General features: G+C 43.1%; 1 protein-coding gene across 31 annotated transcripts in view; it reads right to left on the bottom strand.

Annotated features, from left to right (window-relative positions):
- The window catches only part of NRCAM (neuronal cell adhesion molecule), a 287,175-nt gene that overhangs the window by 127,264 nt on the left and 135,150 nt on the right, over nt 1–24,761 (bottom strand). For all 31 annotated transcript variants that reach the window (XR_006298454.1, XR_006298455.1, XM_043588587.1 and 28 more), the window contains exon 3: nt 19,574–19,644. The gene's annotated coding sequence lies outside the window, so the exon portion shown is untranslated. The remainder of the gene's footprint in view (nt 1–19,573; nt 19,645–24,761) is intronic.

Below are 24,761 nucleotides of genomic sequence, written 5' to 3'. Positions count from 1 at the left end.
TGATGGCAGGTGCCGCAGACACAGTGGGGCAGGTGAGATTCTGGACTCCAGCAGCCCAGGAAGGAACAGCACACTATTTACTGGTTCCAATCCTGGTCAAGACAGCACCTCTTGAGTACGTCCAGAATCAAATGCACGTGTCTGTAACCCACGTGCAAAAGCGAGAGCAAGTTCATGGGCTCCAGCCCAGGGATGTCAGCCACTTCTGGTCTAGGTATCACCTCTCAGTCCTTTTTGCACCTCCACACCCCTCCCTCTCTCTCTCTCTCTTTTTTTTTTTGCAGCTCCAGCTTTTCCAATCCATTCCCTTGTTTAAAATACCTAAAGTGGCTTCCACTTTTCTCTGTACCTTGTCTTATTTTTAAGTTTTTTTTTTAATTTATTTATTTTGTTATTTTTTTAAGTTTTTTAAAAAAATTTATTGGGGCGCCTGGGTGGTGCAGTCGGTTAAGCGTCCGACTTCAGCCAGGTCACGATCTCGCGGTCCGTGAGTTCGAGCCCCGCGTCGGGCTCTGGGCTGATGGCTCAGAGACTGGAGCCTGTTTCAGATTCTGTGTCGCCCTCTCTCTCTGCCCCTCCCCCGTTCATGCTCTGTCTCTCTGTCTCTCAAAAATAAATAAACGTTGAAAAAAAAAAGTTTATTTACTTTGGCGGGGGGAGAGTGTGTGTGAGTGGGGGAGGGGCAGAGAGAGAGGGAGAGAGAGAGAGAGAGAGAGAGAGAGAGAGAGAGAGAGACTGCGAATCCCAAGCAGGCTGCGTGCCATCAGCGCAGAGCCTGATGTGGGGCTCAAACCCACGAACTGTGAGATCACGACCTGAGCCGAAACCGAGAGTCGGATGCTTAACCGACTGAGCCACCCCCGTGCCCCCTCTGTACCTTGCCTTCATATACACATGTACCTGCTATGTGAGAACCCTTTTTGGGAGAGGGCTAAAAAGCAGAAGACACTATCTCTGCCCTTAGGAAATTTGTAATCTCCCCGGGCAACTGAACTAACACATTCGAACCAAGAGTAAACAAGACAAAATAGATGGATTCAAGGGCTGAGGCAGACGGGATGGGAAAGTGCACGGGAAGTTCATCACCAACTCTGCTTGTTCGGGGCACGGGGTGGCACAGGCACTGGTGTTCTCCCTTCAGCACGCAGGCATGTCTGTTCTCCGCCCATCCAGAAGCAGCCGCTGGGCCAGCCCACCCTCTGGTCTTCCGAATCATTTCCCCTTTTCTGGACATGCTGGGTTTATACTTCCTGCCCTGAAGCCAGCTCTGGTGCCAATTTGTCTGCTCTATTCTTGTTCAGTTTCCTGTTCATTAACTTCTGGCTCATTATAACATTAGCATCCCTTAAACCCACATTTGCATCACCATACATAAGAAACTTTTTGTCTATAGCCAAAAGGGCCACGATTACTACACATATATAATTTGGGACCGAACTATTCATTACAAGGGGGTTAAGAGTAGTAGAAAAGGTGTTTAAAGACCTGCTAGGCTTTCAAATTTTTTCCACCCTTACTACATCCACTAGTTTCACTTTTTCCTCTTCTAAAATGGGAGAATCCTGTATCACCTGGGATTCAATTGTATTTATTGTTAAATTAACATTTTTTTTTATCATGTTTATTTATTTTTGAGAGAGACAGAGACAGAGAATGAGCAGGGGAGGGCAGAGAGAGGGAGACACAGAATCCGAAGCAGGCTCCGGGCTCCGAGCTGTCAGCACAGAGCCCAAGGCAGGGCTCGAACCCACAAACCACGAGATCATGACCTGAGCTGAAGTCGGGTGCTCAACCAACCAAGCCACCGAGGTGTCCCTAGTTTTACTTTTAAAACAGCTCCTTCTTACCGGGGGCTTACTCTATACCTGGTCCTTTTCATACATTAAGTCTCTTCCGCCTCTCCCAAACCAGATGTCTTCCATCCTACAGACCGGGAAAGTGAGGTCCACGGTGGTTAAGTGACTCCTCCATGGTTCGTACGCGCTATTGGCAAAACCAGGACTCGTGCTGAGTAGGCCGTCTGACTCCTGAACCCGTGCCCTCGAAAACAAGCTAAACCATCCTTGTTTCCGTGGATGGAGAACAGCATTTGTGACACCCACCACAGTACCTCTGTGGTCAGTGTCCTGCGGTCAGTGTCCCCCACTGCAGTCAGTGTCCTATGTCGGGGCATAGCATCGTGGGGCAAAGCCTCATCAGGGCACTGAGGGGAGGCTTCAGAAAAGGGCGTCTGGAGCAGCTGGGCTCCTCTCTGGTTTATAACGTGGGATTCTGCACATGACTTTATTTGAGAAGGGCTCGCCAGAGCCTGCTGAAGGAGGGCCCCAGGATTGTGGTCCACAAGAAGCAAAGGCTAACTGTGGTTCACACGGTTACTGACAGGAATCTACGCTTCTGCCTGATACACTTGCACACACTTCCAAGCCTTAAGAAGGACTGAAAAAAACAGGCAATTAGTCAGAGAACCACAGGTTTTCAAGCAACTGGCATCCTTTCATCTTTGCAACTAGTGGACAAGACCAGATTTCCAGAAAGTTAGGAACCTGAGGAAGTTTCTCTATTGCACTTCGCGGTCGTGCACTTTTTCTTACACAGGTGCTAGCTTTTCTCTCTCCCGTCTGGTACTGGGGAGATCTTTCCCTGGAAAGAGCTGAAATATGGCACCACTGAGGCACTGCCTACAGATGAGACCCCTGAGGTTTCACTCTGGCAGGAATCAAAGCTTAAAGTCCCTGGCATATGGGACACTATATAGACTATACAAGTTGTCCCCGCCCCCCATCGCTGATAAGTGACTGAAGCTATGCAGCACAATAAATACAGAAGTGAATCAAGGGGGTGCCTGGGTGGCTCAGTCAGTTAAGCGTCTGACTTTGGCTCAGATCACGATCTCCCCGTTTGTGATTTCAAGCCCCGCATCTGATTCTGTGCTGACAGCTGAGAGCCCGGAGCCTGCTTCAGATTCTGTGTCTCCCTCTCTCTCTGCCCCTCCCCTGCTCATGCTCTGTCTCTCTAAAAATAAATAAACATCAAAAAAAAAAAAGTGATCAAGGAAACCAGCTCTGGCAGAAGTTTAGGTATTAGCCAACCGGCTGGGGTATGTTTTTAAGGGACAGGGAGGTTCTAGGGGGGCTCCTAGCATCCTGAAGTCACTGCATGAATGTGGCATCAGGGCGGGCGTTGAGGGCTGACAAAGATTTTTATTGTATTGATAGGAAGCATGCTAGTGTCAACGTTCACGCCACAAAACACAGACCCAGTGATTGGGAGGTTGTTAGGAACATTATTCTAATTCATACAGTCTCTTGTGGTTTGACAACTGGCAAATTAAATGAATTACAGAAAAAAAAACCCTCTGAAACCAAAAAATGATAATCCCTCTCCCCCAAGATATCTACTTCCCTCTGCCAGTATACAAACTACTATGTCTTTGGCAGAATCCTTAATGTTATTTATATCTTGAGCAATACATTATTTTAATCTAAAAGAGAGCACTACGCAAAAAACTGAACATCTTTGAGGACAAGGGTCTTTACTTAAAATATGTGTGGCTGGGCCAGTTCAGAGCCTCCTCTGTGTCACTGCCAGGAATTAGTCACAAGGCAAATGCCCAATCAGTTTTTGTAAACTTATGATTAGCTTTCATCCCCACAAAGCCCGTGTTTGTCACTAGGGTCCTCGCTTCTCTAGCTACTGGTTAAAGGATCAGTGACATACTTCAAAGATTTGGGGAACAGTTTCTGTTCTTTGCAGAGAGCATTTGTTCTCCCCAAAACAAATGCTAGATTTGTTCATTTGCTCCAAAAAAACGAGAGGAACATTTCTTTTGATTGTTTTCCAACTCCACCTCCGCATTTAACAATGGAAAGTCACACTACCCTCTCCTCCAGCTTAGCAGAATCTGTGAGTAAGCCGAAGTCTACACTATGACATTTCTGAACCTTGGGAAGTCACTGTTACACAAAAGCGAGGCAGGATTTATTCAGCTAATGACATTATCTGACAAAGGGCTGAAACTTTAGATTTCCGTAAGCATGCATTCCTCCCTTCATTCATTCATTCATTGAGCAAATGAAGCATCACTACATGTCAGGCAATATTCCTAGTGCTGGAATTCAGTAATGAAGGCAGCAGACAAAAGTTCCTGCCCTCATGGACTTGATGACTCCCGCGGAGAGAGACAGACAGTAACAAAACAAATTGTAAATTACACAGTTTGCTAGGTCGTAAGTGCTACGAAGAAAAAAATAAAACGAGAGAGGGAGATAGGGGGTTCCAAAGTGTGTGTGTGTGCGTGTGTCTGTGTGTGTGTGTGTGTGTGTGTGTGTGTGCGCATGCCTGTGGGGGTGTACGGGTGCCCAAGCACACTTGCTCACCACAGCATCAAGAACTAGCTCACCAGAAAGTGGTATTTGAGCAAAGACCAGAAGAAGAGGCAGCAAGCTATGGGGACATACATAGGAAGAGTGTTCCAGACAGAAGAGACCACAGCGCAAAGGCCCTGAGGTGGGAGTGTGCCTAGCTTGTTCAAGAGACGTCAAGGGGCCAATGGTCCAAGCGCAGAATCAGGGGAGAAGAGTAAGGGCGAGGACAGGGTAAGAGCTTTGGCTTTATGCAAACTTAATTAGGATACAGAAAAAGGTGAGTAATATCCAGAATGAATCACTTGGAAATAAAGAGATAATTATTAAAATGAAATAAAAATTTAAATAAAACGCATGTTGCCAAGCCATCCTTTATGACTGGTGATCATATTTAAAAAGTACATGTTTATTGTGATCGTTGTCTAAAAGGCCTCACTGAGATTATTAAAATCTAAGGAAGCAGGAGGTTTATGAGTAGTTTTACTGTGTAGTGATTTAAGGGATCTGTGGGGCCGGGCTCCCCTGTCCAAAATGGATAAAAGCTCAGTGTGGGATTATACGACTTGGGTCTAAAGAGATAAATTATTTTTCCTTCCTTTAGATCTTCAAGGCCATTTATTTCCTAGATTCTTCTGTTAAATACAAACACTAGGACAGGATGGGAAGAAGCCAGGTAAAGAGTAGGAGGAAGTGACATCTAAAGCAGGTATCGGGTAACTTCTCTTTTTGCTTTTTTTAAGTTTATTTATTTATTTTTGAGAGGGAGGGAGGGGCAGAGAGAGAGAGAGAGGGAGAGCGAGAATCCCAAGCAGGCTCCACGCTGTCAGTGCAGAGCCTGACTTGGGGCTTGAATTCAAAAACCGTGAGATCATGACCTGAGCTGAAACCAAGAGTCAGACGCTTAACCGACTGAATCATCCAGGCGCCTCTCAGGTCACTTCTTTTGAGAAGGAGCAGACAGTGATCCGCCCTTGAAATCCTGTGTGAAGGGCACATACAGAGGTTCCCGGGGAAGAGCTCTAGGAAGGGAGAGGTGTCAGCGGATGACAAGGCACAAAAAGCAAGTTCTATTAGTGTGGACAAATGTCATACCTGCGAGCAAACCACACTGCCACCAAAATTCCAAAAACATTTTGTTCCAGATATGGTCAGCCACACTAGCGAAAGGAATGCCCAGAACTATGAAGCCACCTTGTTGCAGACAGGCATTTCCAACCATATTGCATCATTTGGCCTAGAGTTGTTTTTTCTTTCTCTTTCTGTAGCAGACATTTATTACATACAAGGTGCATGAACGTGGAATGGATATTTAGAACCACAGGTGCAGTGTAACAGCCGTGACAGCTTTCAGATTTATTATTTGATGTGAATGGGCGGCAGGGTAATAGCTTTGACTTCCATATGAGACTTTATTTGTCATGTACACACAGCACACTGACCAGAGCTCCAAGGCCAAGGGCTTCCCTTGTGAGCTAATTAAGCACTCGGTGGGCACATCTCCCACTCAGACGGAGGTGTGGGTGGTGAAGCACATCGCTCTGGAATTAGACTAACCTGGTTTGAATCCCTGCTCTGCCATTCACTCGCCGTATGTTCCTGGCTATGTGAACTCCAGTTACTTCATCTATAAAATGAAGACAGTTACAGAATGATGTGGAGAGTGCTTAGAACATGTCTGGCACTTGGCAAGTCTCATCAGTGGTGACTGTTTTTACAGTCGAACATAATGGTTTTCAGAATAGGTCTTAGTGGGAACATTCAGTTCCACTAGTCATATATTAATGTCTGCGTACAAATTTAACACTGCTTGGGTTTGTCTCTCTCTCTTCCTCTCTCAAAATAAAAAATAAAATAAACTTAAACCAAACAAACCTTTATATATATATATATATATATATATATATATATACACACACACATATATATACACACATATATATATACATATATATGTACATATATATGTACATATATATGTATATATATGTATATGTACATATATATGTGTGTATATGTATATATACACACACATACATATGTATGTACATATACATATATATGTATATATATATGTATATATACACACACACACACACACTGCTTTGATTACTGTCAACTGTTATTGTAACATTGTGTTAATTTTACCTTATTAAATATTGAAAAGGGCCATCACCATTGGGAAGACATTAAAATATATGAAATTAAACTAATTTGTCTTTATGGAATATAGCCTTAGTGGATCCCAGATGCTATTTTTACAACAAACATCTATTTTCTAAAAAGGCCATCATGTCAGACACGTAGGAAACAAAACAGAGAAGCATTAGACAAACGTATCCCTGGGTAAGTTGAGACCTTTCAAGAAAATGACTTACTCCGTGTCAGGTTCACCTCGGGGCAACACTGAAACAGGAACAGGCCACATGAGTAATTTCAGAGAAGAACGGCCAAGGTCTACCCTGGTTGAGGCACACAGACCAGGAGGAAACAAAATTTGTATCCAATCCTAGCCTTACAATATAGAGGGTTTTTTTTTTCTCTTTAAATGTATTGTAAAACTGAAATTATGGTGCTCATTTTGTGGCACTAAAATGCCTTATGAGTCAATAGAAGCTCAACGGTGAAAAAGAATGTCTTTTTTTTTTTTTTTAATCTCCTAAGACCTTTAGTCTACCCGCACTGTGCCTGATGCCTTGTCCCCAAGCATCACATCCGTGACACTGGGGAACAGGCAAGAAAAAGAATTGTCTTTAAGTTCAAATACTTTTGGCCAAAATATAACACTGTCAACTCATAACAAAAACTCTTTTTTAGGAAACAAATTGCTTTACTTTACATTTTATTTAGGAAACAAATTGTACTTCCATTGAATTGTATATTTCATATAACTCGATTTCGGTAACTCATAAAATTGCATAAAAAATAATTCTTTATACAAATAAAAAAGGGAACAGCAGAAGATTCTCCATATTCTATAAATAGACGTAAAACATTAATTACAATGAAGAAGCTATATAATGCCAACAAGAGAAAGCATACTTTCGATTTAAAAAAATGAATTTAAATTGTAATGAACCCTCTAACATCACTGGCAAAGAATTCTGTATCATTTGAACAATTTGAAAAAGAGTGCCATTGTATATCCTAACAAACATCTCCCATTCCTTTTTTTCAGGAAGCACATTGTGGACTGAGGATAAATGTAATTTCACTACAGGTGCCGAAGTGTGTTATAGGCCAGCCAGATTGAAAACAAGGCAAGTAAAATGTGGAAAACAAATCAGAAGCATCTTGCCACACACAAGACTGACAGAACAATTTTAAAGTATTAGATAGTTTTCCAGAAAATAGGTTCCATGACCCACTTGGGTCACCAATGTGACTTCTAGAACAGGAACTAATGAGGAGTTGGTACGAGGCACCCGGGGGTCATTAGGAACAAGACTAGACACGGTTCAGCTACAAAAGAGAAGCAGGCTGGGTGCCCCCCACCCCTGCATGAACCACACGATTGTTGGCTATCTCACGCCACAAGCCTGGATTAAATGAAAGGAGTGACACGTCAGATTTGGGGACTCTTCTCTGCTTCTCCTGTGTAGATGAGAAATAAGAGGAAAATCAGGTAATTTTTCTATTTTTAAAAATCGATAGTTCTTTGCCATGTGATTGATTGCACAGAAGATGAATGGACAGTGGTATGAGTTTTGATTACCCAGGAGCTCAAAATAAAAAATTTATGAATATAAATTATGATTTGGGCATTTAAAATTATGATTTGAGGCATTAATTATGCCAGAATTTGTCCGTGAGTACACATGAATTCCCTCTGTGGCCAACGCATCACTTGAGGACAAAATTTCTGAGCCTTGTGATTCATCTTCGCACATGCCCTAGGGTTAAGCCGTTTTTCATCTACAAATATGAAAGAATTATGAAAATGGAAATGTTTCGTGGAAATACCACCTCAGTCATTTGGCATGTGTTGAACTGAGCACCCTTTCCAATAGTGACCGTGGGACAAACAAAGCCACCACCAGGAACACAGCAAGAACAGAAAGAGAAACAAACAATGCAGCTCTTTCCCCTTACGCTGGGCTCAAATTTGTCTGCTTAGTAATAATGACATATTGTCTCATGTTATTGCTTCAAAAAAATGTTTCCAGTGACCCTTGGGAATGCTATGTACTGTTTTCCTTCAGCTTTGCCCTTGGCAATATTTTCTTTGTTCAGATCGCTCTCTGAGAAAGTCATTTCAGTCTGAATTGTGTACATTCTAGGTCTTTCGGTTAATAAGAGTTTTTGACCTTTTGGGTTCTACAGCCAGTTCTTCTCTTGGACATGATTGATGGCATTAATTCTTCTCGCACGTGGTCTGGGGGAAACCACTCCCCCTTCCTCAAACAAGCATCCTAATTCCGAGGACAACCTGGGATGACCGCCTTTCGCTGCTGCCCACCCAGGTCTCTGAGCTCCAGAGAGGAAGCTCACCTAAGGCAGAGATGTCTCCACGAAGATTGTGTTTGTGAACAACAGGGCAAAGGCTCAGTGAAATTTAAACAAGACAACGAAAGGCAATGACTCCTGGCATGTTTGCTTGTCATTCTCCAGGCCTCTCTCCTCATTCTGGGGTCTCTGTCCTCATGTGGCCACCCCAGCACTACTCACCTTCCTGCTTTCTTCATCTTTAATGGACTTTCACTAAAGTGTCCTAAAATACTGATGCCAGGTGAACTTTCTCAAAACAATGGTTGGGCAGACGTCACGTCTCATTCAAGAACGTGACAGGTTCATAAGTGAACAGAATTCAAACTCGGCGCAGTATATTCACAATCACCCGTTTCAGACTTAGCGTATTTACAACAGAACTCTATCTTCTTCTCGAAAGCAGCCTTTCTGCCTTTTCCATTCTGCCTGAGAGCACCGCCATCCACCCCATCTCTCAAGCCAGAGGTCAGGTCTGGTTCTTTGTCATTTCTCGTTCCTAACTGGCATACAGGTCCATTCAATACACTATGAGGTGTCTTCTCCACTGGGATCCTGTGTCAGGCTCCCCCAGCTCATCACCTCTCGCCTCCTGTGCGTTTCCAGCTTCTAGTTTCACCCATCTGTGCTACATACAGTCACCAGGGTATCTGTTCTATACTCAGATCTGATCATGTGACTCCCTTACTCACGATCCTTACATAAGATCCCACGAGCTATCCCAAACTCCTGGTCCAGACAATACTCTCCATCGTGCCTTCACAGTACCTCTGACGTCTTCACTTTGGGTCACACCAGTGCACTTGAAGCGAGTGCAGCAACCACAAGGCTTCTAGTGGTATCTACTGTGCCTCTTCCCACAGCGGGGATGTCCTTCTCCACGTCTGCCTCAAGATGCCAGCTCATCTTCAGGGTTCTTGCTCAAGGATTTGCCTGCAAAGCTATCTCATTTGCCTCTGTATCAACATTACACCTTTATATGCATAGACACACAGACATAAATATATACACATATATGTAATTTTTACTCTTTTGGGGCTAATTACACCACACTGCAATTCATGTATAGTTTGCTTGTGACCCTTTGATCATACCTGAAATACAGCAGCTCATGAAAGAATGAATGAAAGAATGAACAAACAAACGTTTATTCATTCATTAAAGAAAGAAGGAAGGAACAAACACCTCTCCAAAGTCACTTTCAGCCGCTCCTTTCTTAGGTCTATTTTCTGCTTTAAAGTGGTTTACCATGGGGTGCCTGGGTGGCTCAGTCGGTTAAGCGTCCAACTTCGGCTCAGGTCATGATCTCGTGGTTCGTGGGTTCGAGCCCTCTGTCCGGCTCTGTGCTGACAGCTCAGAGCCTGGAGCCTGCTTCGGATTCTGTGTGTGTGTGTCTCTCTCTCTAGGCCCCTCCCTGGTTTACACTCTGTCTCTCTCTCCCTCTCAAAAATAAATAAACATTAAAAACATTTTTTAATAGAAAATAAAAAAATAAGGTGGTTATTTTCCTTTTGCCATGTAAACACTACATGGCAATCTCTCCCTCCTCTGCTCAAGACTTGGCTGTTTCCCCCACTCAATTTAATTTTTCTGGACTAGTTTTAGAACCATTCTTCCTTCAATGATCAGTTCAAGTTCAAATCAGGCATGATTTGAATCTTTGTCAATCTCCATCTAGTGATTGGTCACCACTCCTTTGAATTCCCAGAGCGCTTTCAGTCTGTACATTGAACAGTCAATAATGTTACTCTGTGCTTTCTTTTTATGTGTATTCCTACCACATACATGAGCATGTGAACAGTCTATTTATATGTATATAACTAAAGGGTATGAGTCACTGAGGGCATGAGCCATATTTTATAATGCAGGCTGCATTATCAGAATTTCTCATGGTTCCCTACATAGAAAAAGCAACCAATAATGTTTATTAATGAAGATGGTCACCAGACCTACTATATGTAAGTCTCATAAGTAGTATTTTATTTGTATTAATGAAGCCTAAATAACTACAGAATAAACTTTGATTTATTCTCAATAAAGTGGTGAGATTCTAGGTTCAGATGTCGGCAATGGCCCCATAGGTCATTCAGTGTTACGGAACATTCTACTAGTGAGGAACTGTGTTTGACTCTCAGCTGAGGAGAAGGTGTTTTATAAAAGAAAGTCTTCTAGTTGCTCACCAAACAAAGATCTTTCCAGGCCCTTCCCATGTTCACTCCAGCATTTACTGGATCAAGGCAGCTATATTTCAGTAATACAAATAATTTAGACAAATCAGTCTATTATAACGCAGATATTTGAAATCTACTTTCTCACTGAACTTGTGTATTGTTCGACAGAAAAAAAAAATCCTAGTGTTCAAAGGTTTGTTTTCAGGAAAATGAAAATGCCTATTGATTTCCCATAAAGTGGCTCTGGGTAACCAGAGACCTAGAGAGAAAATCAAGGACAAAGTTTTCTTTAGGGATGATTTCTGGTTTTGGTCCATAACAGGTATTTCATGTCGTTTAACAAATGTTTACAGAGCATGAACTGAGTACCCAGGATGGTGCACGAGGCTGTCTAAGACATATTTATTTTTTTCCTTTCCTTCTATGGCACGAGCACTTTTAAGAGCCTTCAAAAATATGTACCAGATAATTTATTATTTTGCACAACAAATCAACTTGAAGACCTTTTTAAAAAAAAAAAAACTATTAAACCATATCTGTAGTTGGATTCTCTAAAACAGGGAAATGGTACTCAACAAAGAAATATTTTACAGGACACCTGGAACTTAGATGCATTTTCCAGGTCCTTTGAATAATTTAATTACAGTAGTTTTGTCTAGTTACATTCATTAAATTCTTTCTCGGTGTTTTTGGTTTTTTGTTTTTGTTTTGCTTTATTTTTTTCTTTTCCCCCAGGAACAAAGCCATTTAAGAAACTACCTTAACTACGTGTTTTCTGTGCTTAGTGACAACAAAATAAATACAAACTTGCAGAAACCACTTCCCATGATCTCCTCCATGTGGATTGTTCTCTGTTTTCCATTCTCTCCTTTCATAACCTGTTCCTATGGCCTCTCCTTCACCAGGCTAACAGCTTCTGTCAGCAAAGCTTTTATTCAGTACAGTATCAAAAGCTTTGCAGAAAAACGGATTAATCATGTTCCCTGCTTCTCTTTGTTTACCCCTTCAATTCTTGTGGAACTGAAGCACACTAAGAAAATGCATGTCTAATCACAAATGGGAAGCCCCTCTTAGTTATTTTGGTGCATTTCTCTTTGAAATGTATCATATAATTAAAGGCCCTCTGAAAATCAAATTGATGAGTTTGCCCAAATATGCCTTCCACACCATTATAAGGATTTGAACACATATTCTGTGTCCCTCGAGTTTCAAACGAGAAGCTTATGTATTCCAATGCCGAGGGAGTGATTTGGTATTTTACTTCTTTATTTTCAACAGATATTCCTTGTGAGACAGACATAACTAAGCATTTTTAAAACATAGTAGATTGGGGGTTAGATGTCATTAGGCAAATAACACAAGTCACGTATTCTATGAACCGCCAGGGTAGACCTTAGAATGGTCTTGTCATTACCAAGTCTAAATGGAATAAAGCATCTTCACTCAAGTCCTATTCCTGAAAATCTCAGAATGTCATCCTTCGCCATTAATTTCATGCCAATAATTAAATGGGATAAATACTGGTGACTTCACCACTTCTGTATATCATAGTTTCATATGGTAATTCTCTCATACACAAGGCCCCACTTGCTCAGGAGGAACTCGTTCACTTGGCTTTTCCAAAGTTGAAAGTAGCTTTTCCCAATAGCACTGATGGTTTCCTCTATTAAGATGACCCATAGAGGCGCCTGGGTAGCCCACTCTGCTAAGCATCTGATTTTGGCTCTGGTCATAATCCCATGGTTTGTGAGTTTGAGCCCCACACTGGGCTCTCCACTCCCAGTGCAGAGTCCACTTCAGATCCTGTCTCATTCTCTCTCCGCCACTACCCTGTTCACGTGCGCGCGCTCTCTCTCTCTCTCTCTCTCTCTCTCTCTCTGTCAAAAGTAAATAAGCGTTAAAGAAAAATGCCTCCTAGCTGGAGCCCTCAAGCCACAGCGGGCAATACCACTGAACCATTTCTTCTACATTCAGACATTCTCGCATCATTTGAGAACATGGCTTTCTCATCATTTTTGCCGTCTTGCTGAGAATTGTAGGGTTGATCGGAAAAATTTTAAAGTAGCAATAGAATTCTTACGTCTCAAATAAACAACTAAAAGATACTAATCAAATAAAAAATTTCACAGGCTCATCTGTTTCGAACCATTAGCCAGGCAGAACCCCAAAGAGATGAGCCCTTCTGGAAACGTCTACGGAAAAAATAAGTGGTTTGATGGAATCCATAATACGGCAAGGAAAGTCACAGCCCTGAAGGAAGCCGACTGGAAAGGGAATTACCCTCGCTGGGCTAATGGGAATCCCTGTCCCTGGGAAGAGCAGGTGTCCAGCCGAGATGCCAAGTTCACCAAGTGTCCATCTGCATATATCTTCCTGCATTTATTCAAGTGAAAACTGCCCTCTCTAAGTATTTTCAGCCTTTTCCCTTTACAAAAACGTTGAGAACGACAAAAATGAAAAAGCAGGGTGGGATGATCCACAGGACACGCGGATGGCACCAAGCCCTTGTTCAGCCGGAAGGGCATTCCTTCTAGGAACTTCACAGTTTATATAGAGTCTCTGGCTAGACTGTAGGGCAGAACGCTTTTGTGAGAGGCCAGCATTTCCGGAAGAAGTCTGCTAGATCTGTGGCTGTATTCGCAACGGCACCGGTGTGAAACGTACACACGCAAGGCCCATGAGCACATGGCCCCATGCGAGTCACCCAGCCGCCGGCGAGGAGGCCCATCCCGCACACCTCAGGTGCAGTCTCGGCTTAGGACGTGCGGCAGGAACACATTAATCAGCACGTTCAAGGAATGCATTAATCAACGCCACCACGTCGGCTGGCCTGCCCTATTGTTTAACCGTGCATGCTAACGAACGCGAAGGCAGCAATATGAATGTGGATTTGCTCCGTGCCGCCAGAGACAAAACCCTTTTCACCACCATATCCTACTCGACTCTTTCAATAGCAATCATTCTCTCCTGTCTTCGTGCTAGTTTATGGACTTGCCGTCTGCAACAGTCAACCAGAAACAAAGACGCTTTACAGAGCAGCTAAGTTAGACAAAAGCCGTAAGAAACGCCTTCTGCAGATATGAAAACTCGAAGCCTCGCAAGAGATTTTTTTTTCTCTGCCTCGCAAAACAGAGGCTGTCGTGAAAAGGCAAAATAAAACAAAACAAAGCCAAGCAAAGCAAAAAAAAAAAAAAAATTAAAAATTAAAAAAAAAATAGCCTAAGCATCTATTTGTGTATGCAGTCAGATGTGACAGCAACATACTGCATCACCAGCAGGGGCCTGGGCCTGGCTTCCTGCTCCACACTGGGCTTCATTTTCCTCCTGGGTAGTTCCCTAGATAACCGTCCTGTCAGGATTCGACTCCCTCCAAAAGCAGCCAGGGATGAAATGTCCAGATGCTGGAAGGAAAGGTCTGATAAAAGCACCCGCAGTTTAGACACACATTTCTACCTTTGTGTGCGCAGCCTGTGGGCCCGAACACTCCAAGGCTTTCTGGTGTTATCCCACTCGGTTGGTGGTAGTCCAGAATGTTCAGTAAACATTAATTTTGGTCATGAGGTTGCTGGACATAAAGATCATAATTCTGAACGAACGAGGGATGCCCTTTTTTTTTAATTTAAAAAAATCTTTTTGCAATGTTTATTTTTGAGAGAGAGAAAGAGAGAGAGAGAGAGAGAGAGAGAGAGAGAGAGAGAGAGAGAGAGGCAGAGTATGAGCAGGGAAGGGGCAGGGAGAGAGAGGGAGACAAGCACAGAATGCAAAGCAGACTCCAGGCTCTGAATTGTCAGCACAGAGCCCGACACAGGGCTCAAACCCACGAACTGCGAGATCATGACCTGAGCCGAAGTCAGACACTCAGCCAACTGAGCCACCCAGGCACCCCGAGGAATACCATTTCTAATTATCATTTTGAACAGGCTTCCTCTCAGGGGCAGAGCTATTGCGGCAGAGCTTGTGTTTGCTGGGAACAAGGGTCACAGGGCAATGACCCCCGCCCTAGTGGGACGGTTCTAGGTTCTGGTCGTTTCAGTGAACGCCCAAGTTAAAGTCCCGTTGATCTGGCCTCACCTCACCACCTGCTCTAGCTCTACACATTTAAAACGAAGTGTTTTAAACATTTAAAACTAAGCCACAAGCGCACCAGGGAGAAGAAATCTGACCCAGTAAGTATCTGCAAAGAGCTATTTGCAAAGGTCACCGCACCAACCCTCTGGTGTATAAGCACTAAGTCGCTACACATTTCCTGTATGGGAGTGACACAGGCAATTTTCTCCTTCCAGATCCCAAGCAGATCTTTCTGTCCACCAGACCACAGAGAGAAGCAGAAGGGAAGAACACAGCACATTTGCAGGGTTCCCACTACTGACAACGGGCATGATTGTCACAGCCACACAAACACGATGTGACCTTTCTCACCTCTCTCCCACCCTTGTCTGATCGCCCCCTCCCTCCACCTTCCACGAGAGAATCCAGGCGTCCTTCCTCGGGTACCTTTCTGAGCCTTCGGAGGCGGCCATCAGACTGAGCAGCCGGGGTAGTGGGAGGGGGTCTAGGGTGGGTTTCCAGAGACAAATGGTTGCATCCCCTGTGAATTACGAAGATCAGGATGCAAGGGGTAAAAGGAACGTAATCAATAAAGGCATCTCCATCACAGATGCCATAACAACTGGGAGATAAACATGGGGACGTGTATTAGAATTCAGCCTCCCCACAGAAACTCTGCGGGTGAGATGTAATATGCTTTCCCCTGACCACAGGTCACAGGGAGTTACTCAGGCTCCGCATGGTAATGGCAAGTGCGGAGAATGCCGGGATGGAGAAACGGAATGTTCTCTCTCTCAGCTTCTAGGAAGGTGGCACTTCGGTGCGGAGCCAACATTCCATGCCCAAAGTGGCCGCGATCACAAGGCAGGGTCTGTCCCCTTGTGCTAAGGTCTCAAGAACTGAGGGCACCGCGCTGACACCTGGCCCTGGCCCTCAGCGTATGTCAGGGTGAAGAGGGAGGAAGGCAGCAAGGGCAAGAGAAGATCCTTCTGGTTTTCTAGCTGACCAAATTCCTGGTCAGCTCTAGCCGGTGTCAAACCATAAAGAGGGGACTATCCTTTGCTTAGGCTGAGATCCCTGGCTTGGTTTTCGTCAGCCCCAGGCTTCCCTGGGAGCTTTTCATTCATGTGCTTCATTCACAGTTGCCTGGTGTCCACTAACAAGAGACAAAACTTCTGCGCTTTCCAGTGATGCTGGAGGACAAACCTTGATAGATCTCTTTGTTGTTGTTGTTGTTTTCCAGTTATTTATTTATTTATTCATTTACTTACTTACTTACTTACTTATTTATTCAGAGTGCACAAGCTGGGACAGGTAGAGAGAGAGGGAGAGAGAGAGAGAATCCCAAGCAGGCTCCGTGCCATCACCACAGAACCCGATGCGGGGCTCGGACTCAGGAGCCGTGAGATCATGACCTGAGCCAAAATCAAGTGTCAGACGCTTAACCGACTGAGCCGCCCAGGCACCCTTTGATAGATCTCTTTATTGTTAAACAGTATTAAAAACAGTGATCCCCTTGTGCTTTGTGACAAAATATTGATGCACATTCACAAATCAACTTAATTATAAGATAAAGTCTTTTTACTGTGATCCGTTCTACTATTATCTACTCAGAATATCAATACCCTTCTCCTAATGTATATACATAATTTTGTAGAAGTTAGTACGGTGAGGCCAAGGGGAAGAACAGCTTTTGAAACATCAACCTAATCCAATCGTTAATCACTACCATAGCCTGTCAGATTTTCCTTTTTATACAGCTCGCCAAATGGGAACGTGCCTTAAAGTGGAACAGGGCACGATTCTTCTTCAGACTTATGATAGTTACAACCAGGACCACACTAACACAAATGCCAGCACGGAAAAGCAGTTCTACACAGTGATTTTGGGGGCATTTCCCCCTCTTTGCTCTGCTTCGCTTGTTAGAACTCCATCATTGGCTGTCCTGCGTTAAAATTTTTATTTATTTATTTATTTCTGAGAGAGAGAGAGAGAGAGAGAGAGAGAGAGAGGCAGAGCGTGAGCAGGGGAGGGGCAAAAAGATGGAGACACAGAATCCCAAGCAGGTTCCAGGCTCTGAGCTGTCCACACACAGCCTGACGCGGGTCTCGAACTCATGAACCGTTGAGATCATGACCTGAGCTGAAGCTGGACACGAACGACTGAGCCACCCAGGCGCCCCAAGTTGTCCTGCATCTTAGCCCAAGGTTTTCAAACCAGGCAGAGGAAATGGAGAGTATTCTTTTCCTTGGCGAGAATTTACACATCAGTGTTAATGATGGAGGTGAACACGGTTTTTCTACATGACTGGATACCAATCAGTAAGGGTAGCACTTTCCGGAAAGAAGGATGTGGGTGTGGAAGTGTGGGTTCACAAACCACAGTGGTGGTCATTCACATCTCACGGATACCACGGCACAGCAGCGAACGTGGGAAAGAATACTGAACACTCAAGTAGCTACAAAAAACTTTCTTATTCCAATGTCAGAGGCTGAATTCTTGAATAGCCGGGGGACATTCTGAATACAAGAGTGCTTCAGAATTTGGGGAAGTTTCAGGGCGCCTTTGTTTCAGGGAGACGAGGGGAAGAAATGGGGAAGACACTCCGTATTTAGTTTCGACCGGATTAAATTCTTCACAAAGATAAAATGAGATCTTTCTGTGGCTCCTGACCACGAAAAGTTCACTTCAGTCATTTAACAGAAGACTGGCCAAAAAGATCAATGAGAAGGTACCCCTAAAGGTAGAATTCGACCTTGTCGCTTGTTCCTCTCGAAGACTTTAGGTGAAATAGCCCTCACACAATGAATGAAGAGAACACAGTGCATCCAGCCAGGAAAACTTCCCTAGAAACCACATGAGAGTGCCCTTGAAAGTCGGAGAACCCCCTTTAGGGAACTCTACCACGGCCCCCCTCAAGGGCACCACACACTCCTTTTCAGTGGTCGCTTCGCTTGCCTGGTCTTCATGTATTTTCCCTTTTACTAGAAACCACCATTTACAAATAAGCTCCCGGTCTTGCTGTCTTTCTATCTCCCCTAGGTACGCACAGTTTATAACCTACAGAACTTGCCGTAATTTACCAGTGACACTAGCGATTTCTTGTAGGCTACTTTCCTTAACGACGTTACTAATGATTTCTAATTCCTAACAACTGTGATTTGGCATATCCAGACTTCCATGTCCCTGTCAGCATGGAAGGGTCTTACTTTTCCATTGTTTTACCTTGTAGGTGTTATTTTACAGACACTTGTTGGAGGACGTGTGTATAGGGGTATCAAAACTTTATAAAGTAAGTCATTTTACATTAACGAAGGGAGGTTTCTATTCAAAGAGCCATTGATAGAAAACTAGGCTCTTTTGGTATTGGTCATAGGTGTCCAACTCAGCACTTTTGCTAGTCTTTACTAATTTTCACTTTTCAAGAACTCTTCAAGCCGAACAAAATATACACTACTTGATTTACAAAGCATCGTTCTTAGTTTCCAGGCTACTGATTTGGGGATTTCTGGCGGTGTTTTGAAACACCATAGTAATTAGTTATATGAAGTCAGTTTTAATACAACACAATGGAAGCAAATTCAACTGAGGCATGAGTCATTTCCTGTTCGACAGAAAACGGCATCTGAATGGATCAATTTAGGCATTTCTCAAGGACAAGAGACAACATGCTTGCAAGATTTTCCTACCTCAAAATCTTGCAGACAATCTTCTTTTCATAATTAAAGTCCGTGAGAGTCTCTTTATTTATTAAATGAAACCTATGAGGCAGAGGACTAAGTGTCTGAACAATCACGCTCTCATAAATTCCTTATGAGACGGAGTTCTCAGAACTATGTTCCAGATCTCCAAGTAAGATACCCTACATCAAATTCAATACTGTAATAGATGGCTTTTCAGAAGGCATCACAGGCCGGGAAGAGACAGTTCTAGAGCTGATAATTCCGATCAAAATGGGAAAGTGGTGGGCAGCGGGGGTGGCAAATGGATTTACAAAGCAGAAAGCACATATCAAAGTAATATTCAAAGTTTCCAAACAGACTTTTGTATTATATGGACTTCATTGTGAGACAACAAAAAATTCATGTGCGGATAAGTATATTCTCAGGAGAGTTTTCTGATACATGATTGAATCAAAACGAAAACTCTTTTCTTGTAAATGATTCCTTAGCCTTTTAAATCTTTAATTCCTTCAGAAACATATTGCTTACTAGCAATGTGTTCACTCTGGTGTCTATTTGCTAAACTTTATGATGCATGATTTAGTAAAACAAAACTCTCATTACTATGGAAGGACACGAAGGGCTGGTTTTCTCCCCCGTATATTTCATCCATCCTCTTGGATAAGCAGTATGACTCATGTTTTCGCATCTATATTCCTACCTACCACCTTTCATCATACGCTTCGGATTGAAGAGTATTAATTATGGCAATATTACATAATCAGATCATTTTATGGTATAACTCCCTTTATACTAACTTAAACCTTTTCAGAAGACAAACCCTTACCTTTGAAGAAGGTCTTCCTGTCTGAAGTTGTTCTTTTAATTCTTTAAACCAAATGTCTTCTTAGGGTAGCCCTGTGGGTCGAAGAGTGGGGGAAATGTTAACAAGACAGTCATCGTCAATCACAGCAGATTGTCAATACATTAACTCCAACTGACTCCCTGATGGGAAACACAATTACCGGGGGAGCCCTGCAAGGAAAGACAAATTATGAATAGATTTGCCAAAACACATCTCTGCTGGTTTCAATCAAAAGTGACAGCAGAGAGGTGACTAAAAATAATTCTGGTGGCCATCCCCTTAACACAACCCAGCCGAAAGCGACATGCTTGTTCCCTCTTTCCAGTTCAGAAAATGGAAAGTTTTGTTTTGTTTTGTTTTGTTTTGTTTTGTATGCACTTATACAGTGAGGCTAAAATACTTCCTTGCTGCGGCTCCCTTATTATTGTTGCTATTCTTAAAATTTTTCATTTAGGGGGTGGTGCCTGGGTGGCTCAGTCGATTAAGTGGCCAACCCTTGATCTCGGCTCAGGTCATGATCTCATGTTTCAGGAGTTCAAACCCTGCATTGGGCTCTGCACTGACAGTGTGGAGCCTGCTTGGGATTCTCTCTCTCTCTCTCTCTCTCTCTCTCTCTCTCTCTCTCTCTCTCCCCTTCTCTTTCTGTGACTCCCCCACTTTGGCTTTCTCTCTCTCTCTCTCTCAAAATAAACAAATAAACTTCAAAAAAAATTTTTTTTCACGTAGGAGTGTAGGAATTCTTTTGACTTTGTTTGGAAGGCCCCGCAAGTTCTCAATGAAGGTCATAAAGGGATGGTGGGGGCAGCCAAGGGGGAGGATCCCTATCGGGGCTGTGACAAAGACTCAGCTATGGATGGCTCCAGAGCTCGACCAGCTCCAAACTCCCCGTGCTCCTCAGCCTGAATGCTCCCTTTGCAGATACTCCAGCTGAGAACTAGCCAGAAAAGGACAGCACGGACAGGGAAGACAATCGCAGCTGAGCCCATTAGGGCTCATTTTCTTAGACAACCAATTCAGTGACACCCAGGGCTTTCTAAGGGAGGATGTGTGGCTTTTTGGACTTTGGATTTTTGGAAACAGAAGTCATACTATCAGACCTCTGAAAAAAACCTTTCAGAGGGGAGAAACAAGTGTCAATTCAGGAACTCCCGACTGCATTGAAATATGAAGGCAACTTGTGAAGTGCAAAGAGATTCCATTAATAAGATAAAAACATGTGCAATCATCTCAGACGTTCCTGTTTACGTGTGCGCCATACAACATTTTCTGTGTAAAATTGCAAAGACCTTTACCTCAATGACATGTAAAACCACTCTTCATAGATTTTCATTGGATCTGATGCAATGGCATTTTATTAGGACAAAAAAAAATGTTGTTGAGGGGCACCTGGGTGGCTCTGTCGGTTAAGCGTCTGACGTTGGTTCAGGTCATGATCTCACAGTTTGTGGGTTTGAGCCCTGCATCGGGCTCTGTGCTGACAGCTCAGAGCCTGGAGCCTGCTTCGGATTCTGTGTCTCCTTCTCTCTCTGCCCCTCCCCCACTTGCACTCCGCCTCTGTCTCTTCCTCTCTCTCTCTCTCTCTCAAAAATAAATAAACATTAAAAAAATTCTTTTTTAAATGTTGTTGAGGTAAATGATTCCTCCCTGGAATTAAAACCAATTTTAGGAAAGAAAAAAACAAAACAAAACAAAACAATTTTAGAGTAATCAAGGATTTCTTCACTTCTATTTAGTTCCCACCTTTTTCTTTTTTAAGTAGGCTGTACGTCCAGCACAGAGCCCAGCATGGGGCTCCAACTCATGACCCTAAGATCAAGACCCAAGCTGAGATCAAGAGTGGGACGCTCTACTGACTTAGCCACCCAGGTGCCCCTCGTTCCCACATTTAAAAACCTCTTTTGAGGTGTGTAAGAAGGAGTTTGCAAGAATCTGAAGTTATGTCTACAGTAACAAGTCAATCCAACAAACATATGGAACATGTAATATATTCTGTCAATGCACTGGATAAAAGAGGATAAAAAAATATATATACGAGGATATGTGAGGATATAAGAATACAAAATAATATAAACAAGGATAAAAGTAGAACACATAAGTAAGTGCACCTTTACAGGTAAAGCTTTATCAGGTTAGCATGTAGCCCTTCCTCCCCCTTCGCCTCGCTGTCTCTCCATCTTTCCACCATTTCTCTCCCCCAGGGCAGTCTGGGTCTGCTTCTGGCTCTGCCCAGCACCATAGTGGACATGAGGGAAACCCCTCCCACTGAGGGATGTGGACCTTGGGTTAATGTCTGACCTCGGTTTGGGCCTTAGGGAATCAGACCTAAGGGAGTACTTTGCTGCCAGGTCATTTCAAGCCAACTTCACTCAGGGGAAAGGAGTCTGTCACCTCTTCTAGACCAATGTAATGGAGTTCTGCCCTGGGACTCAAGACCAAAGCCTCAGCCAATAAACGTCATTATTTGTCTTGTTTTGTCAATGTCTCCACTGCAAGTATCTCCTTTGGGAACCACAAACGTACGCATTCCTGGGTTGCTGGCCAAAACGTATCACCATCTTTCACCCCCAAACAATCAGGGTAAGGCGAATTTGCAACTCAGAAGGGTAGCTCCTTCCTTCCTTCTTCAAGTCTCTTCTAACACGAATTTTTGCGTATGGCAAAGTCAACAAAAACTCAAAGGGTGCTTTAGTTCGCCGAACCAAGTCTCTTAGGGGAATCGTCGCCCCAACTACTTGGTTCCACTCCTTGCATTTGAAGCATCTACACACGTTGCTGTGGAGCTACTGCTGAAGATCTCTATCACAGATGACTTCAGGCTACAGCTAACTACTGGGAAGTGGACCTATGAAAGACACATGTCAATAGAATTAATCTTGCCCAAATTTTACCTGGAAGAGAAAGAGACCTCACATTTTATGGGCTACTACTGTGTCCCAGGCCCTGTGTATAGACTGCCGGTGATGCACCAATTCTGTAAGTGTCATCATCACCTTGACACAGAGGCACGAACTGAAGCACAGAGAGGGTGAGTAAATGACCCTACTCCCATGACTCCCAAGTAATACATCCACTTCTGAGTCAATCCAAAACTTGTACTGCTTTTACCTCCCCGCAAAGCTTTTGAGAGAGGCCAGGATGAACCTGGAGACGGGGTGCTCCTGAGATTTATGGGGAGGAAAGCAGAAGAAGCTGTTGGAAAGGGCGGTCAGGTTGATGGGAAACACTGAGGGAGCCAAGAATCATAGGGTTGGGGAGGCAGGAGGGAGGGCCACAGGGTTGAGACCTGCAGGAAGGTCTCATGTAAATGGCATGTAAATGGGGGGCATGTAAATGGGGGACTCCATTTACATGGAGTCAGCAGGAAGCCCCCACACTACAGACAGTGCCAGTGTCTCCCATGGCCTGCAGTCTCCAATGGGCAGCGACATCTACTGCACTATCATTCCAATGACCCCCTGCCAAGAATGCCCTTTATTAGCAATGTTTCACAAAAGGGGCAGGTCTGAAAATACCACTGGGTATGGTGTAGAAGAAGACATTTTTGAACACAGGTTTTAAAGAGAAGTCCAAGGAATGGGGTGCTTTTGATAAACTTGAATTGCTTTTAGTATAATTCAATTCAGGGCAAAGTGTCCTGAAAAGAACACACACGTCTGTGGGTGTGGTTTCCCACAGACGTTGTGTGGGGAAAACTATTTCGTCTTTGCTTATGTGTATTGATATATATGTGCATTGATAGCACGTGGCCTCATTTTTAACCTCCTTGTGACGACTGAAACCCCCGAGCCTCTGCAAAGACCACCAAAAGACTACATATTAATTGTATTACCATGTCAGCAATTATGCCAAACATTTCTAGGGAATGAATTTTTGGTACATTCATTACTCTTGCTTTGACAACTGCATCAATGGGCTTTCATCACTCTGAAACACATCTAGGTTGACAGAATGGGGTAATACATCATTGCTAAAGGATTATTTTTCCAATAACAAAGTAACAACTCAATTTCCTTTAACCAAAATACAATCAACTTATCCTATTAAATAAAACCAGTCCTAAGTCAAAAGGTCAAGATGAGATCTGATGTAATTTAAAAGTGGCCTTCAGAAAAGATAAATAATATCTAGGTAAAAAATACAGAAACCCAAAGGACACGGTACACACAGTAAATCAATTACAATAAAAGGAATTCAATGGTGCATAAGTATAACATTAAAACATTCAATAATTCAAGAAAGTGCACATTTGCCTTGGCCACTCATGGAAAAATAATGCATTTCCTGATGGCTCCAAAGGAAATAGAACTATTGATCAGCATGGATGTTTTGCAGGAATTTTGTTTTTGTTTTTGTTTGTTTTGGTTTAAAATGAGAACCTATAACATTGCACACGCAGCTGAAAACCTGTTATTGCAAATGCTACGGGGTAAAAAGTAACAGCAAGCAAAAACAGTCAAAATCTCATTTGATTTAGACTCTGGCATAACTGTGAGGACATTAAAAATGCTAATATTACTCTTTGGTTTCTGCAACGTAGATTTCTAACAACTGGCTTTAATGGATGATACAGCAAAAGGCAGATTGCATTAAAATGCCAGGCATTTGACCCTCAAGCCAATTCTGTTTTCCACTGTGATGATTTTATTTCCTGTTTACACTCTTAAGAAATCAATATGGCAGAGCAATACTTTTTAGAACATTCAATTTGACAACCTTACATGTAACAACGTATTTATCCACCTGCACTGTTACGTGTTTATGGAGCATGCAAAAGTGTTTTGCGCTTTTACCATTATGAAATGATGATGATTCACAAACTTATTTTTAACATTTGGTCTTCACAAAACTTCAGTAGTATCAAAATCATGGACTAACTCCCCCCACCAGCTCTTCTTTTTCTCTCAACTTCCTGCCTTTGACATGATCCTTGGACTGAATTTGGGGTCCATTCATACTTATTAACTGGAGAGAAAAGGATAAACAAACAACCCTATTAAAACTGGCATTTATCTTTGGTTTCCCTGGGTATGCCTGCCATCCAGCAGCCTAATTCAGTTTGGCAGGGGCGAAAAGCCCAAATCATCTTGAAACCCAGTTCTCTGCACTTCAGCAGCCTCTGAAACAAAATACATTCCAAACAGCAGAGAGTATGATCTGGAATGAAGCGGGT

This window comes from Prionailurus bengalensis, chromosome A2, assembly GCF_016509475.1.
Source record: "Prionailurus bengalensis isolate Pbe53 chromosome A2, Fcat_Pben_1.1_paternal_pri, whole genome shotgun sequence".
NCBI classification, from domain to species: Eukaryota; Metazoa; Chordata; class Mammalia; order Carnivora; family Felidae; genus Prionailurus; species Prionailurus bengalensis.
The sequence above is the reverse complement of the archived record's forward strand: the minus strand, read 5'-3'. Positions and strand labels throughout refer to the sequence as shown.